Source organism: Nicotiana tomentosiformis, chromosome 4 (genome assembly GCF_000390325.3).
Source record: "Nicotiana tomentosiformis chromosome 4, ASM39032v3, whole genome shotgun sequence".
Classification (NCBI taxonomy): Eukaryota; Viridiplantae; Streptophyta; class Magnoliopsida; order Solanales; family Solanaceae; genus Nicotiana; species Nicotiana tomentosiformis.
In genome coordinates, this window is record NC_090815.1 from 111084816 (window position 1) to 111098722 (window position 13907).

Genomic DNA, 13907 nt, shown 5'->3' on the forward strand with positions numbered 1-13907 from the left:
GAAAATGTACCATTCTGGGCCACTCCCTCCATAAGACTTACCAAATGGACTAGAGCGTCCTGGAGTACTGGAGTGGCTATGAATCCTTCCGGGACCTGAAGTGGTCCAACTGGTACATTCTGAACTGGAACCTCCTCCTGAAGGTCCACCTGAGGTTCTTCAACAGGTGCAGTTGCTCGAGCTTTGGACTGAGCTCTACCTCGGCCTCTGCCTCGGCCTCTAGCATGACCTCGACCTCTACCCCTGGCCATAGTTTCCACCGAGGGTTCTGGTCCCTGACCATCGGTAGAGGTATTACATGTTCTCATCATCTGTGAGAGAATAAGAGTAGAATAGTTCAATCATCGATGATAGAATAAAATAACACGACAGAATAAGAAAGAAGTGATATTGTTCCTAAACTTCATAGCCTCTGAGAGATAAGTACAGAGGGCTCCGTACCGATCCTTCAGACTCTACTAAGCTTGCTCGTGACACGTGAGACCTATGTAACCTAGTGCTCTGATACCAACTGTCATGACCCAAAATTCTCACCTTCGGACCGTGATAACGCCTAACATTTCACTTGCTAGGCAAGCCAACGTTAGAATGATATTAACCAATTTTTAAACAATCTTTAAATTTATTAATAACAAATAAATAAACGCAGAAGTAAGGTCTGAAATATAGTAATTAATCCATAAAGACAACAGTGTCTAAATACCATCCCATAATTGGTGTCACAAGTGCACGAGCTTCTAGAATAAATACAAATAAAGGTTTGAATAAAAAAAAGCTTTCTGGAAACAAACACACCGCTAAAGTAAAGTAGATGGGGACTTCAGAACTGTGAATGTCGTGCAGTTATACCTCAAGTCTCCTCTGAGTAGCTGAAATCCGAACAAGTCTATGGTACGTCACTGGAACCAACTCCGAAATCTGCACAAGAAGTGCAGAGTGTAGTATTAGTACAACCGACCCTATGTACTAGTAAGTGTCGAGCCTAAGCTCGACGAAGTAGTGACGGGACTAAGGCGGGTCACTTACATTACCTGTACGCAATATTAGGAACAACAACAATAGTAGAAATAAATCAGGTAACTCATTTATAATAATTGAAGCCAACTCAGCAGTCATAACCAATTATCATTTCCATCAATTCTGTTGCAGCGTGCAACCCGCTCTCACAATATATTCACATTCAGTTCTGTTGCGGCATGCAACCCGCTCCTCCAATATATTCATTTTAATCAAGTCTGTTGCGGCATGTAACCCGATCCCCCAATATATATATATATATATATATATATATATATATACACGTCGACTTTTAAATAAGTCTGTTGCGGCGTGCAACCCTATCCTCAAATATGGACTTTTAATAAGTCTGTTGCGGCATGCAACCCGATTCTCCAATATGGACTTTTAATAAGTCTGTTGCGGCGTGCAACCCGATCCTCCAATATATTCATTATAATTAATTCTGTTGCGGCGTGCAACCCGATCCTCCAATATATTCATTATAATCAATCCTGTTGCGGCGTGCAACCCACTCCTCCAACATATTCATTTACCAATTCTTATAGAAGAAATTTCCCCAATAAATACAATAATTAATATAAAATTATAAGACAACAAGCATATAATAATTATGATTTAATTATGAAACAAACAAAGGTAAATAGCAAATTATTATAGAAATCAGAGAGAAAATATGCAGTTTAATATTTAATATGCTAAATGTCAAATAACAATTAAGCGCATAATTCAAATAGCATGTAACAATTAATGCAGGAATTCAAGAATTAATATTTGACAAAGAATAGGAGAGAAACAATTATTATAATAATTAATTCATGATTTAAAACCATTTATGATTTTTCAAGTAAGCAGGCAAACAATTAATTTGACGACGTATAGACAGTCGTCACCTCGCCTTTACGTCGTTCACATAACAAATAATTTGAGGGTTCTATTCCCTCAAGTCAAGGTTAACCACGACACTTACCTCGCTTTGTAAATTCCAATCAATTACAAGACCACAGCTTCTCCTTTTAAATTTGTCTCCTAAAGCTTCAAATCTATTCACAAACAATTCAATATACTCAATACGAATTATAGAAATTAATTCCATATGAATTTACTAATTTTCCAGATAAAATCCAAAATACATTAAAATATTCGGCAGTGGGACCCACGTCTCAAATCTCGGAAAAACTTACGAAATCCGAACACCCATTCCGAGATGAGTCCAACCATACAAAAATTATCCAATTCCGATATCAAATGGACCTTCAAATCTTAAATTTTCGTTTTTGGAAGAATTTATAAAAATCTAATTTTTCTTCCATAAATTCACGGATTCATGATATAAATAAGTATGAAATCATGAAATATAATCAATATAGGATAAGGAACACTTACCCCAATGTTTTCCCGTAAAAATCGCCCAAAAATCACCTCTTGAGGTTTAGGGTTCGAAAAATTGAAGAATGAATGAAAAATCCCGTCTAAGTCCAAAGTTATCAGCTGCAGATGTCGCATTTGCGACCTGAGCTTCGCAATTGCGAAGCTCGCAAATGCGAAGGGGTCATCGCAGATGCGAAGGGGTCATCGCAAATGCGAGAACCTTCACATTTCCGCTGCCTTCACAAATGCGAAGAGTATGTCGCATTTGCGACAATTGGCCCATCGCAATTGCGGGTAGAAGTTCGCATTTGCAAACATGCCCTTCCCTAGACCCCCTTCGCAATTGCGAGAACTATTGGCCTAGGCTTTCTTTGCAATTGCGATAAAAATCTCACAATTGCCATACTTGCTTAGTTCGCATTTGCGAAGCCTGATCTCGCAATTGCGAGATCAGAGGCCTGCTACAGACACCAATTACACCAGCAATTCTCTAAGTTCTAAAATCACTCCGTAGCGTATCCGAAACTCACTTGAGACCTCGGGGCTCCAAACCAAACACGGACGCAAGTCTAAAATATCATACGAACTTGCTCGTGCGATCAAATCACAAAAATAACACCTAAAACTATGGATTTTGCACCAAAACTCATGAATTCCTCAAGAACATTTCAAAACTACTATATTCTCAACCGGACGTCCGAATCACGTCAAATCAACTTCGATTTCTACCAAATTTCACAGACATGACTTATATATTATATTAAACCTGTACCGGGCTCGGGAACCAAAATACAGGCCTGATACCAACGAGATCAAACATTAATAAATTTTTTTTAAATCCATAGAATTTCAGTCTTATAATTTTCATCAAAAATTCATTTTTCGAGCTAGGGACCTCGGAATTCGATTACGGGCATACGCCCAAGTCCCATATTTTACTATGGACCTTTCGGGAACGTCCGAACACAGATCCGAGTCCGTTTACTCAAAACGTTGACCAAAGCCAACTAAAAATCAATTTTAAATCCCAAAACTTATTACTTCATAAATTTCCACATAAGGGCTTTCCGGATTTACGCCCGTAATGCGCACGCATATCGAGGTTAGTAAAAATAAGGTTTTTAAGGCTAACGGGCCCGAAATTCACAAGATGACCCTTTGGGTCATCACACTTTATTAGACATGCAATGTCACTTTCACCATACCAAATTGAAGGAGTAATTAGGTGCCCTTGTGTCACATGCGATTGTGTGAAGTTTAAAAACGGAGGAAGTTAAGCTTCATCTTTATAGGAAGGGATTTATAGAGAATTACTTTGTGTGGACTAATCATGGAGAGATCGATGGTAACCGTGGAATATTTCATAATATGGTTGTTGGTGAAAGTAGTAGGTCGGTGGAGAATACAAATGATGATTCTAGAATTCAGAATATGGTTGCGGATGCTTTTGGGATGCACTTCGGGGGTGAGCCTAATGAAAATATTGAACAAACTCCTAATGATGATGCAAAACATTTTTATGAAAAGTTAGAGGAAGCTAGTCATCCACTACGTGAAGGAAGTCCGCACTCTGAGATGTCTGTTGCAGTTAGATTACTAAGTATCAAATCTGATTGGAATATTTCTCAAGCAGCCACGGACTCTTTCATTGACCTTATGAGTGAACTAGTTGACCCAAATATCAACTTACCTGGTGATTTCTATGAGGCAAAGAGATTGGTTTCTAAGTTAGGACTTTCGTCAATGAGAATTGATTGTTGTGAAGATAGTTGCATGTTATATTATAAAGATGATGCAAATTTAGAATGTTGTAAATTTTGCGAAAAGCCTCGTTTCAAGAGGCTTTCCAACGGGAATATGGTCGCTATAAAGGCGATGCATTATTTAACTCTTATACCTAGGTTAAAGAGGTTATATGCGTCGATGCGTTCTGCTCCTCATATGATATGTCACTTTGAAAATAGAAGACCACCTGGTGTTATGTGTCATCCTTCAGATGGAGAAACTTGGAAGCACTTTGATAGGACATATCTAGATTTTGCTAGTGAACCAAGGAACATTCGGTTAGGTTTGTGTGCGGATGGCTTCACACCTTTTTCTATATCTGTGACACCATATTCGTGCTGGCCTGTCTTTCTTACACCTTGTAATCTACCATCTCAGTTGTGTATGACTAGTCCATATATATTTTTAAATTATATTATCCCCGGTCCACATAATTCAAAAAGTTTGATTGATGTATATTTGCAACCTTTGATTGATGAGCTAAAACAGTTGTGGTATGATGGTGTTGATACATATGACATATCAACCAAGCATAATTTTAACTTGCGTGCTAATTTAGTGTGGACTATTAACGATTTTCCTGCGTATGGAATATTGTCTGGGTGGATGACTGTTGGGAAGCTAGCTTGTCCTTACTGCATGGAAATTGGTAAAGATTTTACTTTGAAACATGGCCGAAAGAAATCATGGTTTGATTGTCACCGTCAATTCTTGCCTGATGATCATGAGTTTAGAAGGATGAACAATGCATTCAAAAAGAATAAAGTGGAATATGATTCGCCACTGTAACAATCCGATCGGTCGTTTTACTTGCTAGAACCCCGTTCCCCTAAATAAGACCTCCCGTACTTACTTTTATTGATTTATGACTTGCGGGGATGGTTGGTTCAGGATTTAGAAGAGTTTGGGTTGAAATCGGAACACTTGGTTCCTGAAGGTTGGCTTAAAAAGGGCAAGTTTGACTTCGATCAACATTTTGAGTAAACGACCTAGGAATCGGGATTTGATGGTTCCAACAGGTTCGTATGGTGATTTTGGACTTGGGCATATGTTCGGATCGGGGTTTGGATGACCCGGGAGCGTTTTGGCGCCCAATAGTGAAAGTTGGTTCTTGAAGGTTTTAGAAGTCCTTTAAATTTGGTTTGGAGTGAATTTTGGTGATATCGAGGTCCAAACGGAATTCCAAGATCGGGAATAGCTCCGTAATATAATTTAAGATTTGCACGCAAAGTTTGGTGTCAATCCGAGTAGTCTAAGTACGTTTTGGCGCATTTTGAGTGAATAGAAGAACTTGAAGTTCGTAAGTTTGATTCAATTGGTTTTGGGGTATGATTCTTAGTTTTAATGTTGTTTCGGGCGTTTCGAGAGTTCGAGCGAGTCCGTTTTATGATTCTAAACTTGTTAGTATATTCGGGCGGGGCCCCGAGTGTCAATCGGACGAGGTTCGGACCAAGTTGGAAGCTTGGAGCAATAGCTGAAGCTCCCAGATCTGTCATAATCGCACTTGTGCTTGGTCAGCCATAGGTGCGGGCTTGCAGGTGCGAACCACGAGCCGCAGAAGCGAGAAATGGAGGTGTCACGACCCAAATTAACCCTCCATAAGGTGTCGTGATGGCACCTAGTCTTTACGACTAGGTAAGCCTAATATTACGAAAAAATGTAAAGAAAACACAACATTTTAAAGATAAACAACATATTGTGAATAACCGAAAGTAGTACCACTCGGCATGTACAAAATAATTTCCCAAGACCCGGAATATCACTAAGTCACAAGCTGCTATAATCTATGTAGCTCTATACAAAAGTCTGAAGATAATAAGGAAAATCTCTAAGCGAGGGAGTAGAAGGGGACTCCGAGGATCTGTGGACGCAAGCAGAAGTACCTTGAAGTCTCCTAGAATTAGCAGCACGCACTAACCCCGAGGCTGATAGCTTGCACCTGGATTTGCACACAAAAACATGCACAGAAAAGAGCATGAGTACACCACAATGGTACCCAGTAAGTGCCAAGCCTAACCTCGATCGAGTAGTGACGAGGTCAGGTCAAGGCCCTACCGGAGTAAATATAATAAATTAAATAGTAAAAGATATAAGTAAAGTTTACGGTAACACAGTTAAAGAAATTCTCGAAAATTTAACAGTTAAGGGAGCCCTCGGCTCAGAATAAGGTAAACACAATAAGGAATCTCCTGGGATACCGTCCCGTAGTTCCGAATGAATATGCAGTACAAGAGGATCTCCCGGAATATGTCCGTAGTCCCAAAGTAAATATGCAGTGCTGTGGGATCTCCCGGAATACGTCCGTAGTCCCAAAATAAATATGCAAGACAGGGGGATCTCCTAGAATACGTCCGTATTCCCAATTTAAATATGCAACGCAAGATGAAATGACAGGTATGGCATCGAGTTATACAGTTTATACTGAACACAGATAAGGAAAGTAGGTACTTAACTAAGCATGGTGCACAGAATGTCAAATAGGCAGTTAAACCACGTAAGCATGCTTCTCTAATCTAAGCTAAATAATTAAACGTATTAGTGCAATTTAATAAGGGAAAACAGTTTATGATTTAGAAAGAGAAAAAAACAGGATTTTTGCAATAATAGCCCGTGCACGTACTCGTCACCTCACGTACACAACTCCCACACATCAATTAATATCAAACATCCTAAGGGAAAAGTCCCCAACACAAGGTCAGGCAAGCCACTTACCTCGAACCACTCAAATCAACTCGATATCACGTTCTTGCCATGAGTATCCGACTCCAAATGGCTCGAATCTATTCAAATTAATTGCATAATGTAAATATAACTACAAGTAACTAATTAATTCAAAGCTAAAGAGTGAAATTAGGAAAAACACCCAAAACTTTTCCTCGGGCCAACGTCTCGGAATTGGATAAAAATTATAAATTATGAACACCCATTCACTCACGAGTTCACTCGTCCAAAAATTATCCAATTCCGACACCTAGAACTCGACCAAAACCTAAAAATTCAATTGGGGAACTTTTCCCCCAAATTCCCACTCTTTCACTTAAACCCCTTGATTAAATGAGGAAAATTGCTATAGATTAATGAAATATACACGAATTAGAGTTAAGAATTGTTACCCACTGATTTCCTCTTCAAAACCCTTGCATAATCGCCTTCTCCCGAGCTAAAATTCGAATTGGTGAAAAATGATGAATGAACCCTCGAATCTGTCTCTTCAACCCAGTGATTTCCGCACCTGCGGACCTAGGACCGCACCTACGGAATAACCCATCACAGGTGCGAAGTCCACTTACTTGGGTAGGGTCTGCATCTGCGACCCCTGGGCCGCATCTGTGGTTCCACTTCTGCGGACAATTAGCCTCACCTGCGAGCCCAGCTTGACAACCCATTTCCGCATCTGCGAGCTTCCCATGCGCACCTGCGAGCTCGCAGGTGCGGTCAAACTTGCGCACCTGTGCTCCATCACCAACCCCACAAGTTTCGCATCTGCGCACTCCCTCCGCACCTACGGCTCGCGCACCTGCGGCCTCCCTTCCGCAGGTGCGAAACACTAGAACCAGCAAAGGCACCTGGTTTTCCTAAGTCTAATTTCATTCCGTTAAGCATCCGAAACACACTCGAGGTCCCCGGGACCTCAACCAAACCTACCAACCAATCCTATAACACCATACAAACTTAGTCGAGCCTTCAAACGACATCGAACAACACCAAAATCATGAATTAAGCACGGATTCAAGCCTAAGAACTTAGAATTTTCCAAATTCTACACACGACGCCGAACCATATCAAATCTAGTCCGAATGACCTCAAATTTTACACACAGGTCACAAATGACACTACGAACCTATAACCACTTTCGGAATTCCATTCTGAGCTCGATATCAAAATTTCTACTATCGGCCGAAATTGCCAAAATACTAACTTTCGCCAATTCAAGCCTAAATCTACTACAGACCTCCAAAACACATTCCGGACGCGCTCCTAAGCTCAAAATCACTCAACGGAGTTAACAGAGTCGACACAATTCCATTCCGGATCCGTCTTCACACAGTTCCAACTACGGTCCAATTTCTAAGGCTTAAACTCACAACTAGGAACTAAGTGTCCCAAAACTCCCCGAATTCCATAACCAATCACTCCGGCAAATCCCAAAAGTAGAAACAAATGTGGGGAAAGCAGATATTAGGGGATCGAGGCTCTAATTCTCAAAACGACCGGCTGGGTCGTTACATCCCCCCTTAAAACAATCGTTCGTCCTGGAACGAGTATAAAGACATACCTGAAATTGTGACAAGATGAGGGTACTGGCTGCGCATATCCTGCTCGGTCTCCCAAGTCGCCTCCTCGATCGGCTGACCCCTCCGCTAGACCTTTACTGAAGCAATATTCTTTGACCTGAGCTTTCTGACCTACCTATCCAAAATAACTACTGGCTCCTCAACATAAGATAGATCCTTGTCCAACTGGACTGAGCTGAAATCCAATACATGAGTCGGATCAGCATGATACTTACAGAGCATAGAAACGTGGAATACCAGATGAACTCCTGCTAGACTGGGAGGCAAGGCAAGATCATAAGCAACCTCCCCAACGTGCCGCAATATCTCAAAAGGACCAATGAACCTCGGGCTCAGCTTGCCCTTCTTCTCAAACCTCATGACGCCCTTCATAGGAGATACCTGAAGCAAGACCCGCTCACCAACCATAAATGCCAAATCACGAACCTTCCGGTCCGCATAACTCTTCTGCCTGGACTGGGCTATGCGAAGTCTCTCCTGAATCACCTTCACCTTATCCAGGGCATCCTGGACCAAATCTGTACCTAATAATAGGGCCTTGCCAGGCTCAAATCATCCCACTGGGAACCGACACCGTCTACCATACAAAGCCTCATACGGTGCCATATGAATGTGAATTGTGTACCTCTGTCTGAAATGATGGATACTGGAATACCATGAAGGCGTACAATCTCTCTGATATAAATCTCAGCCAACCTCTCAGAAGAATAAGTGGTCAACACTGGAATAAAATGAGCTAACTTGGTCAGCCGATTCACGATCACCCAAATAGCATCAAACTTTCTCAAATTCCATGGAAGTCCAACTACAAAGTCCGTGGTGATCCGCTCCCACTTCCACTCTGGGATCTCTAACCTCTGAAGTAATCCACCCGGCCTCTGGTGCTCATATTTGACCTGCTGATAGTTGAGACACTTGGCCACAAACCCAACTATATCCTCCTCCACCAATAGTGCTGTCTCAAATCCCAGTACATCTTCACGACACCGGGATGAATGGAGTACCGCGAGCTGTGGGCCTCATCGAGAATCAACTCCTGAAGCCCATCTACATTGGGCACACAGATCCGGCCCTGCATCCTCATCACACCGTCATCACCAATAGTCATATCTCTGGCATCACCTTGCCAAACCCTATCCTGAAGAACTAGAAGATGAGGATCATCATACTGGCGCTCCCTGATACGGTCATAAAGAAAAGATCGAGCAACCATACAAGCTAATACCTGTCTAGGCTCTGAAATATCCAACCTCACGAACTGGCTGGCTTAGCCCTCAACATCCAAGGCTAAGGGCCTCTCAGCTGCCGGAAGATATGCCAAACTCCCCAAACTCTCTGCCCGGTGACTCAAGGCGTCGACCACTACATTGGACTTCCCCGGGTGGTACAATATAGTGATATCATAGTCTTTAAGTAGCTCCAACCACCTCTGCTGACGCAAATTAAGGTCCTTCTGCCTGAACAAGTGCTGCAAACTCCGGTGATCAATGTAGATCTCACAAGGAACACCGTACAAATAATGACGCCAGATCTTTAGGGCGTGAACAATAGCTGCTAACTCGAGATCATGGACCAGATAATTCTTCTCATGTACCTTCAACTGTCTAGACGAGTAGACAATCACCCTACCGTCCTGCATCAATACCGCTCCAAGGCCAATCCTCGAGGCATCATAATAGACAGCGTAAGACCCCGAACCTGTGGGCAATACTAATACTGGTGTTGTAGTCAAAGCTGTCTTAAGCTTCTGAAAGCTCTCCTCACATTCCTTGGTCCACCTGAACGGAGCACCCTTCTCCGTAGCTGATGACGGTCTAGGCCAACTCTACACTGCCTCCACCTTCTTTGGATCTACCTTGCAAGACACTATGTGGCCCAAGAATGCCACTGAATCAAGCCAGAATTCACACTTAGAAAATTTTGCATACAACCTCTTCTCCCTCAAAGTCTGAAGCACAGTCCTCAGGTGCTGCTCATGATCTTCCCGAGACCGGGAATATACCAGGATGTCATCAATAAACACAATGACGAAAAAATCAAGATAAGGCCGGAACACACTGTGCATCAAATGCATAAAGGCTGCTGGGGCATTGGTCAGCCCAAATGACATCACAAGAAACTCATAGTGACCATATCTGGTCCTGAAAGCAGTCTTCGGGATATCCGGCTCCCGAATCTTCAACTGATGATAGCTAGAACACAAGTCAATCTTGGAAAACACCCTGGCACCCTGTAACTGATCAAATAAATCATCGATATGAGGCAAAGGATACCTGTTCTTCACTGTAACCTTGTTCAACTGCTGGTAATCAATACACATACGCATAGAACCATCCTTCTTCTTCACAAATAAGACCGGAGCACCCCAAGGTGATACACTGGGACTGATGAAACCCTTATCAAGCAACTTCTGCAACTGTTCCTTCAACTCCTTCAACTTAGGAGGAGCCATACGGTAGGGAGGAATAGAAATGGGCTGAGTGCCCGGCAACAAATCAATGCCGAAATTAATATCTCTATCGGGCGGCATACCCGGAAGATCAGCTGGAAACACATTAGGGAAGTCTCTCACAACTGGGAATGACTCAACTGTAGGGGTATCAATACTGACATCTCTCACATAGGCCAAATACGCATCACACCCTTTCTCAACCATTCACTGAGCCTTAAGAAATGAAATGACCCTGCGGGGAGTATACTCTAAGGTACCTCTCCACTCTAATCTCGGCAAGCTTGGCATAGCCAGCATCACGGTCTTAGCGTGACAATCAAGAATAGCATAATGAGGCGACAACCAGTCCATGCCCAGGTTAACATCAAAATCTACCATACTGAGTAATAACAAATCGACTCTGGTCTCAAAACCACTAAGAGCAATCAAACACAACTGATATACGCGGTCCACAACGAGAGAATCTCCCACGGGAGTAGATACATAAATAGGGAAACTCAAAGAATCCCGAGATATCCCCAAATGTGGAGCAAAATATGAAGACACATATGAATACGTATAGCCTCAGTCAATTAATTCTGATGCATCCCTATGACAGACAAGGACGATACCCGTGATGATTGAATCTGAAGCGACAGCCTCTGAACGGGCTGGAAGGGCATAGTACCTGGACTGGCCTCCCCCTCTAGGGCGACCTCGACCTCCCCCTCTAAGGCGACCTCGACCTCCCCGACCTCTACTTCGAGTTGGTTGAGGAGGTGGGGTGGTAGCTGGGGCTGGAAGAATGGTCGGAGGACCCGGTGGAGCACGTGGAGGCTGATAAGTCTGTGGAGGTGCACCCCTCCTGGCTCTGGGGTAATCTCTAACCATGTGACGAGTGTCACCACACTCAAAACAACCCATCGAAGGACGCGACAGTTAAGACTGATTCGGACCTGGTCTACTGGACTGGCCGGTAATAGCACCTCGAGTAGGAGGCATACTGGATACTGACGGTGCATAATAGGGCTCCTGAGGTCTAGGAGGAGCTGGAACACCACTGGCTACTAGAAGAGCTGAATGAACAGGGCGAATCACAAAACCCCTACCATAGCGTGCTGCTAGTGCACGAGCTCCTGAATAATGACCAGTCTCTCGAGACCTCTTGGCCTCTCTCTCCTCTCTGTCCCGGGCGAACATGCACTCCACTCTCCTGGCAATTCTCACTGCCTGCAGATAAGTGATATCCATCTCAAACTCTCTGGCCATGCTGGTCTGAATACTGGGGTGGAGTCCCTCGATGAAGTGACGAACGCTCTCTCTGACTGTGGCAACAAAAGCCGGTGCATGTCGAGCTAACTCACTGAAATCGACTGCATACTCCGACACAGTCATAGTACCCTGACGCAGCTGCTCAAACCTTGCACGCCAAGCATCCATGTGGCTCTGAGGAACATACTCACGCAAGAATATCTCTGAAAACAAAGTCCAAGTGAGTGAGGCTGCCTTGTCCAGACTACTCAGCCCATAGGCACGCCACCATGGATATGCTGCTCCCCTCAGCTGGAAAGCGGTGAAAGAAGCCCCACTCATCTCCACAATGCCCATAGTGCGGAGAATGACACTCCTCAAGAAAACCTAGAGCATCATCTGAAGCTAGTCCGCTGAAAGTATGTGGGTGGTACTTCTTATACCTCTCAAGTCTGAGCTGCTCTACCTCAGAAGCAGCTACCTTGGTCTCATGATGAACCGGAGCCACTGGGGGCAAAGGAATATACTCTGGGGCCTGATCAACCTGGACCCTCTTCTCAGGAGTGCGGGCTGTGGGAGTCTGTGTCCCTCCCACGGCCTGAGATGTAGCGGGAGCTATCTGAAATAGTCCAGCCTGAGCCAGAGTGCTGAACATGCTCATGAACTGAGCTAAAGTCTCCTGGAGGACTGGAGTAGCAATAGGGATCTCCGGTGCCGGCCCTCCAGCTGGAGCTTCTGGGGGCTCCTCTAACGCAGCTCTCACAGGTGCTCGGGCTGCACCGCGTGGTCGTCCTCTACCCCGACCCGGCCTCTGGCGGCTCCGGCAGGGGGCTCGGGTGCCTGATCGTCGGTCCTCCCAATACGGGTCCTCACCATCTGTGAGAAAGAATAGAATAGAGTTTTAGAATTTTGATGTCAATAACTCGCACGACAAGGAAATCAAAGGAATATGATTGTTCTTAACAGTTACATAGCCTCCCTAAGATAAGTACGGATGTCTCCGCACCTATCCGCGAGACTCTAATAAACCGGCTTGTGACTCGCTACTCCTATGAACCTAGTGCTCTGATACCAACCTGTCACGACCCAAATTAATCCTCCGTAAGGTGTCGTGACGGCACCTAGTCTTTACAACTAGGTAAGCCTACTATTACGAAAAAAATATAAAGAAAGCACAACATTTTAAAGATAAACAGCATATTGTGAATAACCAAAAGTAGTACCACTAGGCATATACAAAATAATTTCCCAAGACCCGGAATATCACTAAGTCACAAGCTGCTATAATATATGTAGCTCTATACAAAAGTCTGAAGATAATAAGGAAAATCTCTAAGAGAGGGAGTAGAAGGGGACTCCGAGGATCTACGGACGCAAGCAGAAGTACCTTGAAGTCTCCTAGAATCAGTAGCACGCACTAACCCCGAGGCTGATAGCTTGCACTTGGATTTGCACACGAAAACATGTGCAGGAAAGGACATGAGTACACCACAATAGTATCCAGTAAGTGCCAAGCCTAACCTCGGTCGAGTAGTGACGAGGTCAGGTCAAGGCCCTACCGGAGTAAATATAATAAATTAAACAGTAAAATATATAAGTAAAGTTTACGGTAACACAGTTAAAGAAATTCTTGAAAATTTAACAGTTAAGGGAGCCCTCGGCTCAGAACAAGGTAAACACAATGGGGAATCTCCCGGGATACCGTCCCGTAGTTCCGAATGAATATGCAGTACAGGAGAATCTTCCGAAATATGTCC